The sequence below is a fragment of the Sciurus carolinensis genome, unplaced genomic scaffold (genome assembly GCF_902686445.1).
Source record: "Sciurus carolinensis unplaced genomic scaffold, mSciCar1.2, whole genome shotgun sequence".
Classification (NCBI taxonomy): Eukaryota; Metazoa; Chordata; class Mammalia; order Rodentia; family Sciuridae; genus Sciurus; species Sciurus carolinensis.
This window is the reverse complement of record NW_025920168.1, coordinates 271220-293403: the sequence shown is the minus strand read 5'-3', so window position 1 is coordinate 293403 and position 22184 is coordinate 271220.

The following is a 22184-nucleotide window of genomic DNA, read 5'->3' as shown; positions in this document are numbered from 1 at the left end:
TCTTATAACTTCTTCAGACTGACAGTGGATTGTTGTCCCCGACTATTTGGAATTCACAGATGAAACAGTGGAGGGTCAGTTCCATTTGTGCAACTGATTATTTTGATGACCTAGATTTTATATGGTTTTCTATAAGGTGAGGCATGGAATTCAAGGGCATTCAGCATCAAGGAACTCCAGAGGTCCATGGTGGCAGCTGACAGGCTACTGGGTGAGGTATGCACAGGGTAGAGATAATGCTAGGACAACAATGCAGAATTTTATTACAAACAATTTCCACAAAAGCAATTGGTATTAATTGTAAGTCTTTGAAAATTATGAATACAGGAACTCATTAAAGCTAAAAGTGGAGTCCAACATGTCATTTGTTTGAGGACAGAAGCCATTTAAGGCTTTAGAAACATTAAAAGTTATTAGAAACATTTACATGTTTAGTTTTTATAATGTCAGAGATGTGCTCATGAGCTCTAGTTAAAATATCTAATGCCATCTGAGTTTCAAAAAATATCTTTCTATTGTCTTTACCTCTGTGTTTAGTAGAAATCCCTTTATCTCTGTCACTAGGGCTTTCTTGGTAAAGTTAGTTAAGTCTTTTATGTGCCACATTGCATCTTGTAGACCAATATGAGGAATAAATAGCAGGGCTAGATAATCATAGTGACTAGCACAGATACACACTTCAGGCCTGCCTATGTAAAAGGGTAGGAAGATTTTCAGGTCTCAGATTAGCTCAGAAAAAGCTTGTAACTCTGACAGTCCCTTTTGTGAGTTATCAGGCACTCCTAAGAATCCTTCCTTCCTAGCTTCCAGCTTTGCTTTCTTTTGGTGGGACTGACACGAGGGTTCATCTTAAATTACATTAAAAGAACTATTGTCTTTCCTTTAATTCTTTAATTATTTTGTTTTGTGACATTTAGTTATATGTTGAGGGCCATCTTGGAGAAGATGGCGCCTGGCAATGAGCCAAAGGGCACTGGGTACCAAAATAAGGAAGTACCCATAAAGGTTGCTTGCCTACTAGTTCCTCGGAGACTTATGATATGTTGACGCCAGGCTCAAGGATTGACTATCTAATATCATGCCGCGCGTGGACAGCTCGTGATTCATATAGTGCTATGCTGACATTTCTCTGCATGCTCTCTTGCGTGAGAGAAAGATTTGCTATAATTGGCTGATAAGCTAGGAGCCTGGGGGAGGAGAGAGGGAGAGGGAGGAAGAAGGGAGAGAGTAGCAGAACAAAGGAGGCAGAGAAACAGGGAGGACGCAATAAATCTGGTCAACTAAAGATTGGTGATGTCTCCTTTCTCCACGCTGGTTCTGCTGGACGAAACAAGTGGTGTCCCGGAAGGGGAACTTCTTTCTCCTTCTGCGTCCTCCCATGTAAGTAACTTAAGGTAAGCTATAGGAAAACTAAGTAACTTTAGGTAAGCTATAGGAAAACTAAGTAACTTTAGGTAAGCTATAGGAAAACTGCAGCATAACCCTGGTAAAGGGAGGCCACATAACCCCGGTAAAGGGAGGCCACATCACCCCGGTAAAGGGAGTCAGTATCAACCTGGTAAAGGGTGGCCACATCACCCCGGTAAAGGGAGTCAGTGTCACCCCGGTAAAGGGAGGCCACATCACCCCGGTAAAGGGAGTCAGTATCACCCCGGTAAAGGGAGACCACATAACCCTGGTGAAGGGAGTCTGTATAGCCCCGGTAAAGGGAGGCCACATAACCCCGGTAAAGGGAGGCCACATAACCCTGGTGAAGGGAGTCTACATAGCCCCGATAAGGGAGGTCTCGTAGCTCCAGGATGGGGTCACAAGTGTCTAGAAATCATATGATAGGAATCATACAAGATGTACTTAAGGCTAATGGAACTGCTGTAAAACGATCTACTGTAACAGCATATGTAACTACACTGGCCAAGGTTAGTTCCTGGTTTTTGGAAGAGGGAATCCTACCCTTGGGAGGAGTTATCTCATGCTGTAAATCAGATGGGTTTTTCACCACGAGGAGAAGAAACCCCCCTAAAGGAAACCTCAGCAGTCCCAAAATTCTTCCCTGTACTAGAGGACCAAAATAGACAAAGATTCCACCAACCTCTGGATTTCAAAACAGTAAAAAATTTTAAGGAGGCAGTGGCTACATGTGATCCATAGGCCCCATTTACAATTAGTATGTTGGAATCAGTATCGGGGCTAAATCTAGTGCCAAAGATTGGAAAAGGCTATGTAAAGCTGTGCTATCAGGGGGACAGTACCTAGTGTGGAAAACGGCATGGCAGGAAGCCTCATTAGAAATGGCACATTGTAACGCTGCCGCAGGCTTTCCTCAAAGAAATGTAGAAATGTTAACAGGGGAAGGAAACTATAAAGGTATTCAACAGCAGATTATTTATGATCCTGGAGTGTATGCACAAATTGCTGCTGCTGCCACTAAAGCCTGGAGGTTAATTCAAGGGACAGGAGATTTACAGGGGCAGTTGTCTAAGGTGATTCAGGGGAGTAATGAACCATTTGCAGATTTTGTTAACAGACAACTCCAAATGGCTGCTAGAGTATTTGGGGATTCAGAACAAGCTATGCCCTTAATAAAACAATTAGCTAATGAGCAAGCAAATAGAAGGTGTAAAGAAGCTATAAGACCATGGAAAAATAAAGATTTAAGTACATATATAAAGGTCCTCAGGGACTAAGGGGCTGGGTTTTCTGGAGGGGCCACTGAACCATTAAAGATAACATGGAAATCCAATAATCCTATCTGGGTCCCCCAGTGGCCCCTTTCTAAAGAAAAAATAGAGGTGGCCCAGGAAATAGTTAATCAACAATTGAAGGAAAATCATATCATTCCTTCCACTTCCCCTTGGAATACATCCATTTTTGTCATAAAAAAGAAGTCTGGGAAATGGCGACTCTTGCAAGATCTGAGAGCCATAAATTCCAGTATGCAGATTATGGGCCCGGTGCAACTGGGTCTCCCCTCATTAACTGCTATTCCAAAACATTATCATATCATTTCTATAGACATAAAAGATTGTTTCTTTTCCATTCCTGTGCATCCCAAGGATAGTCCTCGATTTGCCTTTTCCATTCCCTCTTTGAATAATGAAGGACCTAATACTAGATACCAATGGGTGGTCCTTCCCCAGGGAATGGCAAATAGCCCCACTATGTGTCAATAAATGTTGGCCAGGCTATATCACAGATTAGACAAAATTGCAAAGGGCTTTATTGTCTCCATTATATGGATGCTATTCTTTTAGCTCATAAGGAACAGGAGACCTTATTAGGGGTATTTGATGATATCATCAAAACCCTAGAAAGATGGGGATTACATGTGGCCCCAGAAAAGGTGCAACCCAGCAGCCCTATTACCTTTCTAGGACATCAAATATTAGATACCTGTGTTAGGCCGCAAAAAATCCAATTAGCCACAGGAAAGCTCAAGACTCTAAATGATTTCCAAAAATTATTAGGTGATATAAATTGGGTAAGACCAAATTTGGGAATCACCACTTGTCAACTTAAGCCTCTGTTTGATATTCTCCAAGGATATTCAGACCCTACATTCCCCAGAATTTTAACTCCTGAAGATAAAAAAGCCTTAAGGTTAGTAAAACAAGCTTTAAAAAATGCTCATAGTGATAGAGTTGATCTATCCTTGCCTTTTAGCCTCATAGTGTTAGATTCTGAATATACTCCTACAGGTCTGGTATGGCAAACTGGACCCCTGATATGGATCCATTTGCCAGTATCCCCCAAATATGTTGTTTCCCCATATCCTGTGATGGTAGCAAATCTAGTTACATTAGGACTTAAGACAGCCCTTCGAGTTTTTGGAGTTCATCCTCAGACAGTTATTGTCCCGTTCTCGGCAAAACAGATTGAAATACTAGTTAACAGTAATGAAGATTGGGCAATTTATTGTTCCACCATGGCCACCTTTGATAATCACTTGCCAAGTTCACCTATTGTCAGCATCTTCAAAAAACATCCTGTTATTTTCCCTCAGGTTGTTAAGGCTCAACCTATCCCAGCAGCAAATACAATCTTTACAGATGGCTCCTCCTCCAGCACAGCTACAGTAGTTTCTGACATAGTACAATCTATTATTACTTCTCATAAGTCTGCCCAAAAAAACTGAACTAGAAGCAATTATCTACCTTACAACAATGCTTTCATCAAGCATAAACTCTTCTGTGGGCTTGCAAAGAACCTTTATATAGAGGCCATATCAGAGCACATTCAGGCTTACCTGGGCCTTTAGCTCAAGGAAATTCTACTGCAGACTCAGCTACTTGAGATCCTCATGCGTTTAACATTGTACAAAAATCAATTAATTTCCATAAAGATTTTCATGTCAATGCTACTATTCTCAAAATAAAATATAACATTACAAAGGAGCAAGCCAGAGATATAGTAAAACAGTGTCCTGCCTATGTGCCTCATTTATCTGTTCCTCATTTTGGAGTCAATCCTAGAGGACTCCTTCCAAATCATCTATGGCACATGGATGTCACCCATATCCCTGAATTTGGTACTTTAAGATTTGTACTTGTAACTGTAGGTACCTACTCCGGATATATATTTGCTACCACCCATACAGGGGAAAAGACAAAAGATGTAATCAGTCATTGCCTTCAAGCCTTTGCTGCTATGGGAAAGCCAAAATCATTTAAAACAGATAATGGGCCTGCATATACTTCTTCTTCATTTCAACAGTTTTGCTCAAAGTTTAATATCTATCATTCTACAGGATTGCCCTACAATCCACAAGGACAAGCTATCATGGAAAGGGCTAATCAAACACTTGACAGTCTGCTTAACTAAACAAAAAGGGGGAATAGGGGCATTAGCCCCTCCCAAAAACAGACTTAACCTTGCTTTATTCATCCTCAACTTTTTAACATTGGATGCTATGGGCTGTACTGCGGCTGATAGACATTTTAGTGAAAAGTCTGGTGGCCATCCACAAGCAATGTGGAAAGACATCTTGACTGGGTCCTGGAAAGGACCTGACCCAATATTAATTTGGGGGAGAGGATCTGTTTGTGTTTTTCCTCAGGACCAACAACAACCTATCTGTGCCCCGGGCGCTTGGTAAGAACTATCCATAAGAAAAAAAATGGCACTCGAAACACAAAATGATGGTAATGGTGGTAAGCCTGCTGTTGTTAGCTCTTCTTAAAACTTTTGGGGATATATCATTCATGGCACACAAATTTTCCCTCAATTATTTCCTAGTACAGAACTTCTAGGTATTCCTTACCTACCAGCTGGTTCCACTGTAAAGTCACTTATTACTAGTCTAAACTTCAAGTTAAGAGGTAGTCTTTGCTTCCTCTGGTTAGCCACCTCAGAAACTGCCATAATACAGGGAGGCAATCTCTCTCTCATTCATTAAAGGTACAGTCTAAAGCAAACCTATACATAGGGAAGTAATACACCTGTTTATAGTTATACAGGGTGCGAGGCCAATTACTCTTCCTTTTATCAGGTTTTCCCACCTGCTCCCATATGTGTCATGTCTCTGTTTGTGTTCATTCTGTCTAACAGTTCTAAGTTTAATATTAACATTACTAATAACAATGATAATGATACTGAGGTCCTTAACTGTGCTATGTGTTAAGAGTGTTTTGTGTTATGTGTTATGTGTTAAGAGTGTTATGTGTCTAGTTGTTGGGATGCTTCACTATTTCCTCTGGCTGTGATTGCCAGGATTCCAAAAGTCATTCCAGTCCCACTGACCTTAATTCATAGTGAGTGGAATTTCCTACCCGTGAAAGCAAAGACAGATTTTGGTATCTCAGCCATTATAGCCATCGCTGTTGCTGCGGCAGTTGCTGCAGCTCTTGCCACTGCTGCTAGACTTGCCCTAGGAACTGCTATTCCTACTTCTCACTGCTCAACAATCTGTCACAAGCCACTGCCGAAGCACTGACAGCACAGGAAAACATCAATGCACATCTCGCCATGGGAATCCTGATTCTAACCAAGAGTGAACTTACTACAAGAACAAGAGGACATGTTGACTGTTACCACACAGATGAGCTGTCTAGTGCACGCCCAAGCACTATGCATTACCCGATACCCTATTCTAATATTACTGCTGCTGCCAATCTGTCCAAACAGGTTGGTAGCATGCTTAATGGGACATGGACTAAATAGTCTACTAATTTGACTACCCTATTAAAAAATTCTATATTTGTGGTAAATAGTACTCAGGTCAAGGTCCCGGGTATGCCAGAAGCCATTAGTTTCTTACAGTCAGCGTTACAATTTGATAACAATGGATGGGAAGTTTTGCTATGATGGGATTGTTGTTCTTGCTGTTATTATTGCTGCTCAGATATCTGTTGTCCCTAAGGAGTCATCAAAGACGGCAAGCCTTAGTGGTGTGGCAAGCCCTTATGGCCATGGACCAAGGCTCTGATCCTCAGATTGGCTCTCCCAATTACAGGACTGGTAGTCAATGACGGGTAAGCACAGGGTGGACTTTATACCAACCTAAGACAGGGATCAAAGCATGCCAACAGCTCTTTGACTCCCAATGACGGGTAAGGATAAAGTCTGACTCTGGCACCTAAGACAGGCACAGTTGCTGTCCTTTTCTTTTTATAACAAAAAGGGGGAGCTGTTGAGGGCTGTCTTGGAGAAGATGGCACCTGGCAATGAGCCAAAGGGCACTGGGTACCAAAATAAGGAAGTACCCATAAAGGTTGCTTGCCTACTAGTTCCTTGGAGACTTATGACGTGTTGACGCCAGGCTCAAGGATTGGCTATCTAATATCATGCCGCGCGTGGACAGCTCGTGATTCATATAGTGCTATGCTGACATTCCTCTGCATGCTCTCCTGCGTGAGAGAAAGCTTTGCTATAATTGGCTGATAAGCTAGGAGCCTGGGGGAGGAGAGAGGGAGAGGGAGGAAGAAGGGAGAGAGTAGCAGAACAAAGGAGGCAGAGAAACAGGGAGGACGCAATAAATCTGGTCAACTAAAGATTGGTGATGTCTCCTTTCTCCGCACCGGTTCCGCTGGACGGAACAGTTATACATGACAGTAGAATATATTTAGACATATCATATACACATATAGTAGAATTTTCCTATTTTTGTGATTGTACAAGACATGGAGTTACACTGGTCATGTGTTCACGTTATGAATTTTTGAAAGTCATGTTCAATTCGTTGTACTATCTTTCCTATTTTCACTCTCCCTTCCTTCCTTTCATTCCCCTTTGTCTGAGTCATTGAATTCTTTTCTTCTATTCATTCCCACTGTGCTTATTATGATTAAGCATTCATATTTCAGGGAAAATATTTGGCTTTTGGTTTTTTCGTGATTGGCTTATTTCACTTAAAATGACACTCTCCAGTTCCATTCATTTACTGGCAAATGCCACAATTTTAATCTTCTTTATGGCTGAATAATATCTCCTTGTGTTTATGTACCACAGTTTATCTATTCATCTGTTGAAGGGCATCTAGGTTGGTTCCATAATTTACCTATCGTGAATGGAGCTGTGTAAACATTTATTGGCTGTTTCAGTATTGTATGCTGATTTTAAGCCCTTAGGGTATAAACATAGGAGTTGGATGAATGGATCAAATGGTGGTTCCATTCCAAGTTTTCTAAGGAATCTCCACACTGCTTTCCAGAGTGGTTGCATAAATTTGCAGTCCCACCAGCAATGTATGAGTGAACCTTTTCCCCCAAATCTGCATCAGTGGTTTTATTTTATTTTTATTTTTATTTTTGCTTGTATTCTTGATGTTGCCATTCTGATTGGAGTGAAGTGGACTCAGTGTATAGTTAGATTTGAATTTCTCTAGTTACTAGAGATGTTCAACATTTTTTCATGTATTTGTTAATCTTTGGTATTTCTTTGTCTGTGAAGTGTCTGTGCAATTCCTTATCCCATTTATTGATTGGGTTATTTGTGGGGGTTTTGGTCTTAAATTTTTGAGTTCTTTATATATCCTGGAGACTAATGTTCTACTGGAGGTGTGTGTACTAAAGATTATCTCCCTTCTATAGGCTCTCTCTTCATGTTATTGATTGTCTCCTTCACTATAAAAACACTTTTTAGTTTGATTCCATCCCATTTATTGATTCTTGTTTTCACTTCTTGTGTTAGGAGTCTTGTTTTGGAAGTCAGTTCCTAAGCTGACACAATGAAGATTTGGATCTGCTTTATTTTCCATTAGATACAGGGTCTCTGTTCTAGTGCCTAAGTCCTTGATGCACTTTGAGTTGATTATTGTGCAGGGTAAGAGTTAGGTGTTTAATTTCATTTGCTACATATGCATTTTCAGTTTTTCCAGCACAATGTTTTGAGCAGGCTATCTTTTCTGCAAGGTATATTTTTGGTGCCTTATCTAGTTTGAGATGATTTTATTTATGTGGGCTTGTCTCTATGTCTTGTATTCTGTACCATTGGCCTGCATATCTCTTTCAGTATCAATACCATGCCATTTTTGTTGCTATGGCTCTGTAGTATAATTTAAAATTCACTTGTCTCACAGAGGATTGTTTTAGCTACTCTGTATCTCTTATTTTTCCAAATCAATTTTATGATTGCTTTTTTTATTACTATGAAGAATGTCATTGGGATTTTAATAGAAATTTCATTTAATCTATATAAAGCTCTGGTACTATGGTCATTTTGATGATGTTAATTTAGTCCGTCCAAGAGCATATGAGATATTTCCACCTTCTATGGTCTTTTTCAATTTCATTTTTTAGTGTTCTGTAGTTTTCTTTGTAGAGTCTTTTACTCCTTTTGTTGGATTGATTCCCATTTTTTTTGAGGCTATCATGAATGGGGTAGTTTCCCTAATTTCTCTTTCAGTGGATTCATCACTGATATATTGGAATACATTTGATTTATGGGTGTTAATTTTTTATCCTGATACCTTGCTGAACTCATTTATTAATTCTAGAAATTTTCTGGTGGGAATTTTTGGTTTCTCTAAATATAGAATCATGTCACCAACAAATAGTGATACTTTAAGTTCTTGCTTTCCTATATGTATCCCTTTAATTTCTTTCTTTTGTTTAATTGCTCTGGCTAGAGTTTTAAGATTAATGTTGAATAAAAGTGGTGAAATAGGGTATCCTTGTCTTGTTGCAGTTCTTAGAGGGAATGTTTTCAATTTTTCTCCATTTAGAATGATGTAAGCCTTGGGTTTAGCACATATAGCTTACAATTTTTAGATATGTTCTTGCTATCCTTATTTTTTCCTGGGTTTTGAACATGAAGATGTGTTGTGTTTTGTCAAATGATTTTTCTGCATCTATTGAGATTATCATATGATTCTTGTCTTCAGGTCTGTTGATGCAATGCATTTCATTTATTGATTTCTGTATATTGAATCAACCTTGCATCCTTGGCATGAACCCCCCTTGATCATGGTGCACTATCCTTTACATGTGTTTTGTATGCAATTTGCTAATATTTTACTGAGAATATTTGTATCTACATTCATCAGGCATATTGATCTGAAGTTTTCTTTCCTTGATGTGTCTTAGTCTGGTTTTGTTATCAAGGTGATACTAGCTTCATAGAATGGGCCTGGTAGGTTTCCCTCCTTTTCTATTTCATGGAATATTTTGAAGGGTATTGGTGTTAATTATTCTTTGAAAGTCTTGTAGAACTCAACTGAGAATTCATCTGGTTCTGGGCTTTTCTTGGTTGGGAGGCTTTTGATGTCATTCTCTATTTCATTGCTTGAAATTAATCTGTTTAAATTGTGCATGTCCTCTGATTCCATTTGAGTAGGTTGTATGTCTAGAATTTGTTCATTTCTTCAAGATTTTCTATTTTATCAGAGTATAAATTTCCAAAATAATTTCTGATTACCATTCAGTTGTGTTGTCATAATAAAATTTCTCATGAATTTTAGTAATTTGAGTTTCTCTCTTAGTGTGGTTGAGGGTTTATTCTCACCACTCATCCCTTGTGGGTGAGGAAAAGGGTTCCTGTCAGAGGGATGGACTGACTATGAACTAACCACTAAGAAACTTATTTAATAGAAAATAGTCAGAATTATCTTTAGAATGGGAGTGCGACAGGTTGAGCCATTCATAAGTGTCTGGCTCTAACAACCTGGAGAAGCCCATGTTTTCTTTATTTATAGCAGTACAGATCAAAAGGGGGACTGGTAGCAGCTTCTTCCATGAGGAAGAGGATGGGATAGAGTTACATGAGTCATTTTGCTCTAGCAGATCATTGGCACATCAGGGCCTGCAAATTTTAATGGTGAGCCACTACACAGAACCACATACTCCAGGCAATCTGCAACAATTTCTCATAATTGTAAATTCCTGAGAGCCATATTTCCATATCTAATAGATAACTAAGCCTTATTTTATTTGCTGGCCATGGAAGGTGCACCATAATTTATGAGTTTAGTATTTTTTCAAGAACTAACTTTTTGTTTTCTTAATTTTTTTGCATTTTTTAAATTTCATTGATTTCAGCTCCAATTTGAATTATTTCCTGTCTTCTACTGCTATTGGTTTTGATTTATTCTTCTTTTTCTAGGGATGTGAGATACAATTAGGTGATTTATTAGTTGACTTTCTATTCTTTTAATGAATGGTCTCAAAGAAATGAACTTTTCTCTTAGCACTGAATTCATTATGTCCCAGAGATTTTGATATGTTTAATCACTATTCTCATTTACCTTTTTTTCTTTATTTCATCCCTGATTTCTTCTCCTACCCATTCATAATTAAAAAGCATATCATTTAGTCTTGATGTGTGAGAGTGCTTCTAATTGTATTCTATCATTGACTTCTAATTTCATTCCATTAAAATCTGATAGAATGGAGGGTATTATCTCCATTTTTTGTACTTCCCCAGAGTTTCTTTGTGGCATAAGATATGGTCTATTTTAGAGAAGGATCCATGTGCTACTGAGAAGAAAGTGTAGTCAATCATTGATGGATGAAATAGTCTATATATTTCTGTTAAGTTAAATTATTGATTATATTCTTTTAGTGCTATAGTTTCTTTGTTTAGTTTTTCTTTGAATGATCTTTTCAGTAGTGAGACAGATGGCTTAAAGTCAACCAATATTATTGTGTTGTGCTCTATTTGATTCTTGAAATTGAGAAGGGTTTATTTGATATACATTGATGCTCCCTTGTTCAGGACATGAATATTTATGATTGTTATGTCTTGCTCATGTATAATTTCCTTATGCAGTATGAAATGTCCTTCTTTGTTCTTTCTGTTGCTTGTCTTGAAGTGCAGTTTATCCAATATGATCATGGAAAGCCCTGCTTGTTTACACAATCTCTTTGAGTGATTTTTTTCCCCAAATTTTCTCTTTTGGTCTGTTCCTATCTTTGCTTATGAGGTGAGTCTCTTGGAGATAGCATATCATTAGTTCTTGTTAATTCAATCTGCTAATCTGTTGTTATTTGAAACAGAGTTCCCGCTGTGGGTGAATGATGGCGATTCCTCCAATAAACACAGGCATTGGAGACCAGGCTTGGAAGGCACAGATCTAATTTTACTTATGGTTGTACAAGACATGTATAGGTACATTATGCAATCAGGTTAAGACGGTTGTTAAAACATAACAGACCCAACTTATAGGTAAGCTATACATCGTACTAATGTAAACAAACCAAGTATCCCTAAGTGATTCTGTGCAGCAACAAGTCTGAGACAATAACTGGGGAAAGGGCATGATCCAGCACACAGCATGAGACAAGGCATGGCTGAACTCACATCACAGCTTGCTGTGATGCCTGTTGAGTGAGGCTTTCCCTCAGCTCATAGGTCAGCCTCAGTAACTGCAAAGGCCTTCGATCCATGGCGAGTCTTTACCATCTTCTCCCTCCAGACTATTAGGTTTATTTAAACCATGGTGTCAGTGACTGCTGTCAAATAAACTTGAGGAATGTTCCCTACACTAGTCTATGTCTTTTGATTGATGAGTTTAGGCCATTAACATTCAAGGTTATTATTGGGATATAATTTGTATTCCTGGTCATTGTGGTTTATTTCCAGTTTTTAATATGAATTGGTTTCCCCTACTTTAGTATAGTTCCTCTCTTTGCTGGCATTCACTTTTTTAAAATTTCACTTTCATGGAACATTTTGCTGCAAATATTCTGTAGTGCAGGATTTCTATTTGTGAATTCTTTTAACTTTTGTTTATCAGGGAAGGTTTTTATTTCATCTTCAATCTGAAGTTTAAATTTGCTGGATATAGGAATCTTGGTTGGCATCCATTTTCTTTGAGAGCATGGTATATGTTATTCTAGGATCTCTTATCTTTCAGTGTCTGAGTGGGAAACCAGCTGAGATCTGAATTGTTTTCCCCCTATATGCAATCTGATATTTTTCTCTCACAGTCTGTAAAACTCTGTCCTTATTCTGTATATTAGGCATTTTCATTGTAATATGCCTTGATGTGGGTCTGTTGTACTTTTGTACTTTTGGGATACTGTAAGCCTCTTGTCTATGATTTTCTACTTCCTTCTTTTGATTTGGGGAATTTTCTCATATTTTGTCATTGAAAAGATTGTGCATTCTTTTGGTTTATTTCTCTGTTCCTTCATCTATCCTGATAAATCTTAAATTTGCTCTTTTCATGTTTTCCCATAATTCTTGAAAGTTCTATTCATGGTTTCATAACATCTTCTCTCTATGGTCAACCCTATTTTCAACATTATAAATTTTGTCTTCAATGTCTGAGGTTTTGTTTTTTAACTGGTCTAGTCGGTTGGTAATACTTTCTATGAATTTTTAATTTGGTTTATTGTTCCCTTCATTTCAAGGATTTCTGATTTTTTTCAGAATCTCTGCATCTTTTTCGAAGTGATCTTTCACTTCCTTTATTTTGTCTTTGATATCATTGCTTATACCTTACTTTACTTTGCAGATCAGTTTAACTATGTACATTCTACACTTTTTCTCTGATATTTCTTCCACTGTGGTGTTGATGGATTCTGTTATTGTTGTATCTGGTTTGTTTGAGGTAATTATTTCTCTAACTTTTTCATGTTGTTTATGTGTCAATACATCTAACTGTACAGATAAGAGGCAGTAGAGTTTTTACCCTGTGAACTTATAGTGGCTTTGTAGGCTTCGAGTAACTTCTATGGAAGGGAGGAGAGAAATAATAACAAAAATAAATGCAAACAATATTCAAAATTAAACTAAATAGTTTCTACTATGATAACTACAATGTTAATTATCACAATAAACAGAAATGATATTATCAGTTACTAACTGCAATGAAAACAGCATGCTTGCAAAATAGTTTACAGTTTCAAATGGTGGACAGGGAGAGAACAAAAGTGATATAGGACGTGATGATTATGAGGAAGGAGGAGACAAGACAGAAGTAAAAAGGAAGAGTGAAAAGGAGAAAAAACGAGACTGAATTTTAGCAGAAGAAAAGACAATTAAGGGAAACTGGTAGGAGATAACAAAATATATATATAATGTAAATATTTTTAAATATGTTTTATCATTAATTCACCTTTATTTTATTCACTTATTTATATGTGGTGCCGAGATCAAACCCAGTGCCTCATGCATGCAAGGCACGTGCTGTACCACTGAACCACAATCTCAGCCCTAATGTAAATATTTAAAAAATAAAAATAAAGGAAGAATACAAAACAAATTCCACTGTACTAATCTAACAGCCCCAATTCACAAAAAATCTAATCCATGTAAAATAACTTGCTTCAAAAATACTAGAAATAAAAATGTCAATATGAAAATGTATAAATATCCATGTACTATCAAGGACACAATTAAACAGAACACGAATTGAAAAAAGAAGACACTAAATCTTGATGAAATGTTAAAAAATCTTACTGTTGGAATTCATAATATTCTCAGCTTCTCTTCTCAGCAGTTTTAGGTGTGATCCTCTGGATTGCTGGAGTGAGAGATGTAATCCTGTAGGTGGAATTCCTGGAGGCAGGGTTTAGACCTAGGGCATCTCTAGACACTTTGCTGAATGCCAAATTGTTTGGAGATTTTTAGTAAGTACACCTTCAGGACCCAGTACTTACTGATCCACTGTGGAAGACTTTACCCTAGGGATCTCTCCTGAGTTACACTCATGTGGTAGGGAGGCCAATTCTTAGTCAAGTACATATTCTGCAAACCCCATGTTCCCTAGTCTCAGAATCAGTCTCCAAGCAATCTCTCCCAACCTTGACCTTCCAATTTCCCCGCCAGATGTGTCTCTCCAAGTTGGTCCCGAAAACAGTCATATTGGAGGGGGAAGGGTAGAGCTGCACCGGTTTCTGTGACCAGTTGTCCCCTGTGTAAACATCTCTCCTCATTTTAGTTTCCCCTGGTCACTTAGGCATATTCTATTTCTTGTGCAACATGTTTACTGTGCCTGTATTTTTGGCCAAACCCAGGGTTTTCCAGGAATTGGCTTCTTCAGCTACTGGCCCTGATGCCATGGCTATAAAATGGTCCCTTTCTTTGTCCTCTGCACACTGCCTGGAGAGATTTTGAATTCTTTCCCCACACATGGATGACAAGCAGCACATCTTTCAGTTTCGTTGGGCCATTATCCTTGATCTCTAAAACCTCCATACTCAGACAGGACTTGGATCTCTCAAAAATGCTGGTTTCTTTAATTTCTTTATCTCTCTACTCTGCTCATGGAGGGACTGCTCTGATTGGTGTTTCAGTCCCAACCACTGGAATGGCTGTGACCCTGGGCATATTTTTCTTATTTTATTATATTCAAGCTTTTGTGTTCCCCAGTCTACTTTTAAAATTCAGTTTTAAATTCCAGTAAGTTCCCTTCCACTTTTTGCTTTTGTTGATCCACCTTGCAGAGAAGCTGCCTGTCAACTTTTATGGTTTCAAGCTAAGGAGCAGTCACCAACTTGAAAAAAAATTCCCATTTCAATTTTTCCAGTGATTCTCCATATTACTTTCCAGAGTAGTTGCACCAATTTGCAGTTCCACCTGAAATGAATGAGTGTACCCTTTTCCCAAATCTTCACCAACATTTATCATTGCTTATATCTTGATAACTGCCATTCTGACTGGGGTGAGATAAAATTTGAGTGTAGTTTTAATTTGCATTTCTCTAATTGCTAGGGAAGTTGAACATTTTTTCACGTATTTGTTGACCAATTTTATTTCTTCTCCTGTGATGTGTCTGTTGAATTCCTTTGCCCATTCATTGATTGGGTTATTTAGCTTTTGGTGTTAAGTTTTTTTAGTTATTTGTATATCCTAGAGACTAATCCTCTATCTGAGGTTTAATAGTAAAGATTTTCTCCCATTCTGTAGGCTCTCTTGACATTATTGAGTGTTTCTTTATGAAGATGCTTTTGTTTGATATCATCCCATTTATTGATTCTTGATTTTACTTCTTATGCTTTAGGAGCCTCACTGAGGAATTTGATTCCTAAATTGACATAATGAAAAGTTGGGCCTATTTTTCTTGTAGTAGGGTGCAGTGTGTCTGGTCTAAAGTTTAGGTCCTTGATTCTCTCTGAGTTGAGTTTTGTGAAGGGTGAGAGAAAGGGCTTCAATGTTATTTTGCTACACATGGATTTCCAGTTTTTCTAGCACTGTTTGTTGAAGAGGCTATTTTTTTCAACAATATATGTTTATGACACTTTTCTCTAGTGTAAGATTTGTGTGTGGTTGTCTCTGTGTATTCTATTCTGTGCCATTGGCCTATGTAACTCTTTTGGTGCCAATACCATGCTTTTTTTTTTTTTTTTTTTTTTTACTATAGGTCTGCTATCATGATATCCCCTGCTCCACTTTTGTCATTGAGGATTGCTTTGGCTATTCTGAACCTCATTTTTCCAGTTGAATTTCATGATTGCTTTATCTAGTCCAATGAAGAACGTCATTGGGATTTTAATAGGAATTGCATTAAATCTGCATAGTGCCTTTCAAAGTATGGACATTTCAACAATATTAATTATGCCTGTCCAAGAACATAGAAGGTCTTTCCATCTTCTAAAGTTTTCTCCAATTTATTCCTTTGGTGTTCTGTACTTTTCATTGTAGAGGAGGTCTTCTAACTCTTTTGTAAGATTAATTCCCTAATTTGTTTGAGGATATTATCAATTGTAGATGTTCAGAGACAGGGGTCCGCTGAGCATGAGGATGTACGATGCCTACCTAGTGCACTCAGACATCGGAGATTGGGCTCTGAAGGCACAAATCTAATTTTACTTAGGATTGTATAGGACATATATAGTCACATTATCCAATCAGGTTAACACGCTTGTTAAAGCATAACAGAATCAGCCTATAGGTGAACTATACATTGAGATAATGTAAACAAACCAAGCATGCCTAAGTAATTCTGCCCAGCAACAGGTCTGAGACAAAGGCCTGGGGGATGGTAAGCTCCTGCACACAGCATGAGTCAAAGCAGCATGGGCGAGCTCACATCACAGCTTGCTGGGATGCTTGATAATCAAGGCCTCCCCTCAGCTTCTAACTCAGCCTCAGCAGCTGCAAAGACCTTCATTCCATGGTGAGTCTTTACCATTACCTCAGTTTCTCTGTTCAGACTGTTGGCTTACTTAGACCATGGTGTCAGTGACTGCTGTCAGATAAGCTTGAGGAATGTTCCCTACAGTCAATGGGATATTTTTCTTAATTACTCTTTCAGTTGATTCATCACTGATATATGGAAATAATTGATAGATGGGTGTTAATTTTACATCCTACTACTTTGCTGAATTCATTTATGAGTTCTCGAAGTTTTCTGGTGGAGTTCTTGGGGGTCTTCTAAATATAGGATCATATCATCACCAAATAGGTATAATTTGAGTTCTTTTCCAGTCTGTATCCTTTAATATCTTTTTTTCTCTTTAATTACTCTGGCTAGAGGTTGAAGGACTAAGTTAATAGGAGTGATGAAAAAGAGAATCCCTGTCTTGTTCCAGTTTTTAGAGGGAATACTTTCAATTTTTCCCCATTTGGAATGATGTTGACCTTGTGTTTAGCATATATAGCTTTTATTATGTTGAGGTATGTTTTTCCTATCCCTAGTTTTTCTAGTTTTTTGAATGCAAATTAATGCTCTATTTTGTCAAATACCTTTTACTTTGTGGACTGTAATAAGTCCATAAGTCCATTTTAGAGCAGGATTCATGTACTGCCTAGTGGAAAGTATATTCAGTCACTGATAGATGAAATAGTCTATATATGTCTGTTAAATCTGAATGATTCATTGTAATTTTTAGTTCTATAGATTATTTAGTTTTTGTTAGGAGGATCAATCCAGTTGTGAGAGAGGTATGTTAAAGTCACTCAGCATTATTGTGTTGTGGTTTTTTTGATTCTTGAAATAGAAAATGGTTTGTATGATATGCATAGATACTCCATTGTTTTGGGCATAAATTTTAAGATTGTCTTGTGTTGTTGATATATAATTCCCTTAAGCAGTATGGAATGGGCTTCTTGTCCTTTCTGATTAATTTTGACTTGATGTCTACTTTATCAGAAATTAGTTTAGGAACCCCATTTTTTTATGACATCCATGTGAATTATATGTTTTTTTCCCATCCTTTTACTTTCATTCTGTGGATGACTTTGCCTATGAGGTGTGTCTCTTGGACACAGCATATTGTTGGGTCTTGCTTCCCAATCCAACCTGCCAGTCTATGTCATTTGATTTATGAGTTTAGGATATTTACTTTCAAAGTCATTATTGAGAAATAATTTTTATTCCCTTTCATTTTGATTTTATTCTGTTTTTTAACTTGAACTAGTTTCTCCTTTGATTAACTATTCTTCTAGTGTACTTCATCCCTTTGCTGTTTTCCACATTTATTTTTTATTTCTTCTTCATGAAATATCTTATTATGTTTTGTAGTGCAGGCTTTCTAGTTTTTAATTCTTTTAACTCTTGATTATCATGGAAAGCTTTTATTTCCTAGTAAATTCTGGAACTTAATTTTTCTTTGTATAGTTTTCTTGTTGGGCACTTATTTTCTTTCTGAGCATGATATATATTATTCCATGTCCTTCTAGCATTGAAAATCTGAGTTGAGAAATCAGCTGATATCTGGATTGCTTTCCCTCTAAAGGTGACCAGTTATTTTTTTCTGGCAGTATTTAAATTTCTATCCTTATACTTCTGTATGTTAGACATTTTCATAATAATGTGCCTTTGTGTGGGTCTGTTGTAATATTTGCATATTTGGAGTGCTATATGCCTCCCATATTTGATTTTCCATTTTATTCCTTATGTTTGGGACATTTTATCATAGTATTTCATTGAAATGATCATCCATTCCTTTTGTTTGGATCTCCAAGCCTTCATCTATCCCAATAAATATTAAATTTTATTTTTTCAAGTTATCCCATATTCCTTTGAAGTTCTATGCATGGTCAGTTAACATCATCTCTCAACTTTATTTTCAAGAGTATATATTTTGTCTTCACTGGCTGAAACTCAATCTTCTAAGTGATCTAGTTTGTTTGTGCTGATTTCCACTAAATTTTTAATGTGTTTTATTGATTACTTCATTTCAAAGATTTCTTCTCTTTTTCTCAGAATCTCTGTTTTTTATGTTTATTGAAGTGATCTTTCACTTCTGTATTTTCTGTTTTCCCTCCTTACATTGTCCTTTAACTTACAAATCAGTTCAACAATATTCATTCTGAACTCCTTCTCTGACATTTCTTCCTTTGTGGTGTTGAGGAAGTGATTCTGTTATTGGAGTATCTTGGCTTGTTTGGGGCAATTTGTTCCCTTACATTTTCATATTTTTTTGTTTGTCTAACCATGTAACATTATGGGTGTGGGGTAGTAGAGTTTTCTCCCTGTGGATGTAGTGTCTCTAAATATTTCAAGTACCACATAGTATATGGGGAGACAAAAAATAGCAAGAACCAAAGCAAAAAAAAAATACAGCAATAAACCAAATAATTGCTGCTATGTCATCTGCAATGTTAACTGACACTAAACAGAAGTGATATGATCAGTTATTGCCTACAATAAAAACAGTAAATTTGCAAAGGGATTACAATTTCAAATGGTGAACATGGAGAGAAAAGAAGTGATATAGACTGTGATGATTTTGAAGTATCACAAGAGAAGTTAGAAATAAATAATAAAGAAAGAATGAAAGAAAAATAGAGATAGATAAAATAGATTCTCTGTTAGCAGCAGAGAAGAGAACAAGAATCAAGGGAAACAGACAAATGAGAGACAAAATGTATATAAGATAAAAATGTCAAAAATTTAAAAGAAAAAGGAAAGAATGCAGAATAAAACTGAAATATACAAATCAAACCTCCTAATCCTGAAAAAACTGATCCACAAAAAAATAACTGGCTTTCAAAAGTGATAGAAATTAGAAAAATACAAATATGAATATGTATAAATGTTTGTGCAACCTTTAGATCACATTTAGACAGAGAAGAGAAAAACAAAAAGACAAAAGACTCAATGAAAGTTTAAAGAACTGTTTTCATTGGAGGTCAAAAGATTCTTTGCTTCACTTCTCAGCAGTGTTATGTGGGGTCATCTGGACCAGGATACCTCACTCTCTGGGTAAATGACTGAACTGTGACTCATATTCCATAGGTAGAAATGCTGTAGGTGTGGTTTAGGCTTAGGTGGGATCTATGTTCTTCCCTGAATGCTAATTGATTTTAAATCAGTGAATGTCAAGGGCCCAGGATTTGCCAGTCCACAAAAAGACTGCACCCCAGTCATCTCCCCTGTGTTGCACTCATGGGTTGAGGAGCTAATTCTTAGTCCACTAGGTCACCTGTGAACCCCGTGTTTCCTGTTCTGGGTTCAGTCTTAAAAATCAACTCTCCCACTAATGCCCTTCTAAATACTTAGGCCTCCTAAATATGCTAGTTCCTTTAATTTTCTTATCTCTCTCTTTTGCTCATGGAGGGACTGCTCTGGCTGGTTCCTGTGATGGTGGCAGCAGGTGTGGCCTGAGGATTTTTTCATTATTTTATTGTATCCAACCTCCTGAGTACCCGACCTGCTTTAAATGCTCGGTATTAATTTCCAGTAAAGACTCCCTCCCCACATTTTTGTGCTCATCCACTCCCATGACCTACACAGTCCAACCCATATGTTGAAATGTGCTTGTATCCCTGGGATGAACCCCACTTGATCTTGGTGCACTAACTATTAAATATGTTTTTATATGCAGTTTGCTAGAATTTTAGTGATAACTTTTGCATCCACATAAATCAGAGATATTGGTCTGAAATTTTCATTCCTTGATGTGTTTTTGTCTGACTTTGGTATTAGGATGATATTATCCTCATAGAATTAGTTTGAGAGTGTTCCTCCTTTTCTATTTCATGAAATAATTTGAAAATTAGTGGTGTTAATTCTTCTTTGAAAGTCCTGTAGAACATGGTTGAGAATCTTTCTGGTCCTGGGTTTCTCTTAGTTGGTAGGCTTTGGATGGTGTCGTCTATATCATTGCTTAAAATTGATCTGTTTAAATAGTGAAGGGCCTCCTGATTCACTTTGGGTTAGTCATATATCTCTAGAAATTTGTCGATGTCATCAAGATTTTCTCTTTTATTGGAGTATAAATTTTCAAAATAGTTTCTGATTATCTTCTGTATTTTGGTAGTGCCTGTGGTGATTATTTTCTTTTTCACCATGAATATTAGTAATTAGAACTTTCTCTCTCTTCCTCTTCATTAGCATGTCTAATGGTTTATAAATTTTATTTTTTCAAAGAACTATCTCTTTTTTCTCAATTTTTTGAATTGTTTCTTTGATTTCAATTTCATTCATTTCAGCTCTGATTTTAATTTTTCTTGTCTTCTAATGTTTTTGGAATTTATTTATTCTTCTAGAGCCTTGAGATGTGATATTAATTTGTTTATTCATTGACTTTTCATTCTTTTAATTAATGAGTTCAAGACAATAAACTTTCCTCTTAACACTGCCTTCATAGCATTCCAGAGATTTTGATGTTTTTCACTGTTTTCATTTATCTCTAATGTTTTTTATTTCATCCAGATCTCTTCTGCTGTCCATGCATCATTCAACACTGTGTTATTTAGTCTCCAGGAGTTCAAGTAGCTTCTACTTGTTATTCTATCATTAATTTCCAATTTTCTTCCATTATGATCTGATAGAATATAGTGTGTTACCTCTATGTTTTGCTTTTGCTAAGAGTTGCTTTATGGCATAAGATATGGTACATTTTAGAGAAGGATCCTTGTGCTGCTGAGAAGAAAGTGTATTTGCTCATTGATGAAAGAAATATTCTAAATGTATCTGTAAAGTCTAAATTATTGGAAGAACCACTCTGCCTTGTGCCTCTGACTGTGGCTGTGGCTGTGGTCTGAGGATTTTTAAAATTATTTTATTATATGTAACTTCCTGATTCCCCAATTGACTTTGATCATCCAGAATAAAATTTTAGTAAAGTTCACCTTCACTTTTTTTTGCTCACCCACGGCCACAACCCACAAAACTGAATCCTAAAGACTGGTGAGGGACAATGGGGATTAAGAAAGACAAACAAACATTTAGAAAATTAAAGCTGGGTCAATGTCAGACACTGACCTCTGATGGAGGAATAGAGACCCAGATCTAGAGTAGCACATTTATTATATAGGTTTTATCATCAAAAGGTCATTTGTGAGAAAGTTTCTGCAAAGCAGGCAGGCTTGTAATTTGTAGCACTTGCAAGACATTGTGTTTTTGTTGTTATACTCAGAAATGTCTATCCCTAACTGATGGCATCTGACTTCAAGATCAAGACAGATATAGTTCCAGGCTTTTGCACAGAAATTCCTCAGGCAGGGTATTACCATAAGTCCTTGGATTCTTGTTCTACACCTTTGCAAAGAAAGTTCCCAGGACAAAGTGCAGCCACAGCTCCAAGGAAATCAAAGACCATGGTCCAAGTCACCACTCTCCACATCTCTCCCTTTTTTATTTTTAAAGGTAAACAATGTATGTCTACACCGAAGTGCTGAAACTGGGATCAGATGGGTTTTCAGCATACTGCAAGAAAGTAACACAGAATTAAGAGCAAGGAAATAAGTCCTAAGAGATATCAGCCAGTATGTCTTACCATATTCCATAGATTGCAACCATTCAGGAAACCAACAGTTTTTCTGCAAACATGACAGTAGATAACCTGTGAATCTGGCTTGCCTTAACAATTTGAATACAATGGTGCAGTTGGAAGATATCTAAACTAACATTCTTA